The following is a 4,554-nucleotide window of genomic DNA, read 5'->3' on the forward strand; positions in this document are numbered from 1 at the left end:
TGGCTTCAAGGGTTCTTTGAAAACCCAAAAACATTTTTCCATAAAAACGGGTAAAAACGTGTGTTCACCATTCTCGAAATCCTATGAGATTTGAATCTTATTTTGAGTTGAGAAAGTGACACGTGTGTGTAAGACTAAGAGAAAACAGAACCTTACCTTGTCTATCCTTGTTGGTGGCGAAATCCTCTCTTAAAAAGGAATTTTCCTTGTTTGGTTGGAAAGAAAGTGAGAGAAAGTAGGAGAATCTTCAAGTGAGCATGTGAGAGTTGTGTTGTGATACCCTGTATTTTAGTGTATTTTTTTAATTGAATGATTTATTTAATTAACTTAAATATTGGTTTTCTTGTTTTAAATTTATCGGATTTCTCGTTGGATTTATTTTATAATTTCTAAGTTGTGAAATTTATTTTGAGGTTCTTTCTTGATATTAATTATTGTTTGCATTTAAATTGCTATTTGCTTTAATGAATAATTTTATTGTTAGACTTTAATTATTTTATTTTATTAATATTGAGTTGTAGTGTTTTAATTGGCTCTTATTTATTTTTATTGTGCATTTTTTTTTCTGTTGTTGGACTCGTCTATTTTTGGAATTGTTTGAGTGTGTTTTAGTTTCTTTAGGTCCCAGCCCTTTTGGTTCCCAGCCCAACCCATGAGCCTTCAACCCAGCCCACTAAACCCCTCAAACGGCGTCGTTTGGTCCAGCCATAGGGTTTTTTCGTCTCTTTTCTTAACTCCGCCGTTGCCTCTCCAGCTTTCCATTTCAGTTTTCATTCCCCTTTCTTCAATTCGTGTGGCTGCTGCTTCTCCTTTTTTCTTTCATTTTATGTCATTTCTTTCCTCGATTTTTCATTGGGATGCCATCTGCTGTGTTCCTTCTTCCTCTCCATCCTATTTTCGGTTCTTCCCCTCTGCAAGTCAGCAAACACCACCACTCATTCCTCCATCTTCAGCTGGTAATGTTTCCATTTCCATCTCTTTAATTTTCAGTTTCCCTTTTTGCTGTAAAACCATACAAATCTCTTCCTCTTCAGCATATATTTTTCATCTATTTTCTCTCCATTTGCAGGTCTGTCTGTGAGCGTCCATTGTTGTGCTTTCTCTTAAATTTTCCTTACTAATTTTGTGGCTCATGCTTGTGATTTATTCCCATTGCATTCCCTTTTTTTTGGTCTTTCATTGCTCTGTTTTGCCCTTTTTTCCGTGCCCTGTTTTGCCCATAAAAGCCATGAGCTTCACTCGGTTTCTTGGTGATTTTGGTGCTTGCCATGAGTGCATCTTCTAGCCTTCGCTTGTTGCCTCTCGATTTCCCTTGGGTAAGTCTCTGCCGCTGCTCATCTCCAGATTTTCTTTTGTTTTGTGGTAGTTTTCTTAAGAAGGAAATAAACATATGTTTGTGTATCTCGGTTACTCTAATTATATTAGGTGTTTTTACCATTTTGCCTTCTTTGAAACACGAGTTAATATTATGTTTATTGAATCTGAAAGCTTAAGTTTTGTTTATGTGGGTTACAGTCTATTTTGGGTGTAGATGTATGGGCTTATAAACTAAGTCAGTATACTGATGCTTTGAACAGAATATTTATAAGATGATCATGTTGTAGTTTTTATATGTTAAATTCACTTTGTATGAGTTTTGTTTTAAATACAAACTAAATAAATATTTGAAAGATATTATTAGTATTAATATTTTTTTTAGAAGTACATAGTAGTGCAAGATTTTTATTTTGAACTCTTTAAAGAGATACTAATTAGTCTATTTTTATTAAATGAAATATTTGCCCTCCTACTTTAATCAGTTTTGTTTTAATGAGCCTTTAAACCAGAAATGTATTTTACGACATAATTGTATCTATTACTAATATTATTATGAAATTTTAGAAATATTCTGCGTTTAATAGTTATGTGGATATTGAGGAATTTAGGAAGTGATGGTATTTTAGAATTAAGAGAAATTTTAAGTTTTTGAGGAATTAAATAGGCACTTCAGGTGTAATATGAGATTTATTTGTTCACTGGAGATTTATTTAAGTTACATAAATTTTTATAGGTGACGATTGACAATTGTTCAGTATTGTTGTGGAGAATTTCTGAATAAGTTAAGAAGCCTAGGTAAGCGGGGTTCCTATGCTAGGCTTTATATGAATTAATGAGACTAAGGTTGACTTTTTGAAAACTTTGCATATTTTGTGATGAAATGAGAACTTGGGAAAAATCAACATCGGTCGCTTATTTGCATTACTCATGAAATCTGTACGAAAAAAGGAAAATATTTTCTGACATGCATTGTGTAGACATGAGCTAAATTTTGTCATGCTGCCTCTGAAATTCGAAAAAGAACGATATTGAGAATATGAAAAATTGTGCATTGATTTAGAAAGATGCTCAAACTTTTGCTTTCTGTATGTGAGAATGATCTGAATTTCAGTACTCTGTTTTGATATGATGTGGCATCTGAAAAACCTTTGGCATGAATTTTTGATTTTGTTCTAACTTTGATTCTGATTCTGATATGGTGATTTTGATTCTGTTTTGCTCTGATATGTGGCCCTGTCACGGGATATAATAGTAACATTTGGTCCTATCACGGGATACAATAGTGACCTCTAGCCCTATCATGGGATACAATAGTGACCTCTAGCTCTATCACGGGATATAATAGTGACATCTGGCCCTATCACGGATATAATAGTGACCTCTGACCCTGTCACGGGAGATAATAGTGACCTTTGGCCCTACCACGGGATATAATAGTAGATTTATGTTCTGCTTGACTTTTCACAGAATGCACAACCCTACCACGGGGGTTAAACACGACCTCTATTCTAATATAATGCTCTAATATGACAAGATAAGATGAAGATGTTCAGTCATGTTGTGCTAAATGAGTCTTTGAATATGAAATGTTGGTTTCTAAATATGAAATGTTTGAAATGTCGCTCTGATTTTCTGATAATAGGTATTTTTGAGATTTGCATATTGAAACTGAAATGTTTTGTTTCTGCGTTTTGAACTCTGTGAAAATACTCATGTTTACATACTAGCATATGTTCTCTGCTTACTGAGTTGTTGATAACTCACCCCTTATCTCCATAACATTTTTCAGATATTTTTATGGTCCAACTGGAGAACAAGAATATGAAGTATTGGAAAAGTCTGATGATCATAGATGAATGAGTGCTAAGGGTACAAGTATTTTGGGAGGATCAGATTTAGTAGTTTTATCTCTTGCGGTTATTTTGGTACTTCAAGTTGTGAATAATTTGAGTCTTTGTGGAGATGTTATTTGTTTTATTGAGGTTTTTGTTTAGTATTTCTGTGGAAGGACACGGATTTTTGGATCAAACAAATAACTTAAGTATGTTGTGGAGTTTCCGTTTATTTATTATTGATTATTGGAGATGTTCTTGAGTAATAGGAGCTAACTGTCCGGACCTCTGGGAACGGGGCGTTACATGTGTGGAGAGAGTGAGAGTTCATACAAATTCTGAGCAATGGCAAGGGAAAAGCCCATAGGCGTGTACTCCCTCCTTTTTATAGTAGTCTCCTCACTTCTTCCTTTGGTTGCCTCCAAAACCCTTGCATAGATGACAAAGGCAAGTGTTTTCTTCTCCCCTTTCTCTTTGCCGAAAATACTCTTAGAATCCCACTTGGGATTGCATTGGGAAGGGACAACTTGGGATGGCGTGTAGGGTTTCCTCTCCCTTGGCCGAAATCCCTTATTTCCCCTTAATGCCCTTTCTTTTCTTAAGCAAGTGAATATCTTTTCAAGGATACCTTTGTAAAATATCACATGCCTCTTCATTTTCCCAACAAACAATCTTTGGCATGGGCATGTGCCTTGTCCATTGCCGCCCATCTCTTTTCCTTCCCTTTTGTTGCTTCATCTTCGATCGTTCCTTCCCAAGATGACTCCTCATATGCCATTGGTCTAATGGTAACTTAAGTGACAAATGGCAAGTGAAAAGGTGCTTGGGAGTGTGGTAGCTGAAACCTTAGGGGCATATTAGTCCTTTGATACATAAGCCCCTTCATCTAATCTTCTAGAAGCTTAATGCTTGTTTGACACATGGCAAAACTGACAAATTCGAAATCCCTTGTTATCTACCTTGGAATTCAAAATTGGGCCAAAACAATTGGTCTAGGCATGTGGGAAAGGGTTGGCAGAAAATCTTTTAGTCTTCCTTGGTCCATTTGTCTCTTGGTTCTTCTAGAAGGTTTCTAGTATGCTTGACAAGTGGCAAATCCTCTACTGTAGGCGTGCAAGCCATCTCTTAGTGTTTCCCTATACTCCACTCTCCCCCTTAGCCCACTATCAAGTCTAGATTCATAGTGCAATACATGTATGACACATGACACTAGTGACTAGGGTTTGGGTCATGGGCTTAAAGCCATTGGGCCTGGGTTTCTAAATAGGGCCGAAATTATACAAGGCATTCTAAGGTTTCTCTCTTCTTGGGCTCAAGTTGCTAAATCAAAGATTCTAGGGCCTTCCAAAAATAACTAAAGCTCTTAAAATGCTATGGCAACTAAGAATTAATTCTACGGGTCATG

General features: G+C 35.9%; 1 long non-coding RNA gene across 1 annotated transcript; it reads left to right on the top strand.

The window, feature by feature from the left end:
• The first annotated feature begins 818 nt into the window (after positions 1–818).
• On the top strand, positions 819–3,412 carry LOC121266998. The gene is made up of 3 exons (XR_005940960.1): positions 819–956; positions 1,070–1,316; positions 3,107–3,412. It is a non-coding gene; the product is annotated as an uncharacterized LOC121266998 (long non-coding RNA).
• The last annotated feature ends 1,142 nt before the right edge of the window (positions 3,413–4,554 follow it).

Source organism: Juglans microcarpa x Juglans regia, chromosome 5S (assembly GCF_004785595.1).
Source record: "Juglans microcarpa x Juglans regia isolate MS1-56 chromosome 5S, Jm3101_v1.0, whole genome shotgun sequence".
Taxonomy (NCBI): domain Eukaryota; kingdom Viridiplantae; phylum Streptophyta; class Magnoliopsida; order Fagales; family Juglandaceae; genus Juglans; species Juglans microcarpa x Juglans regia.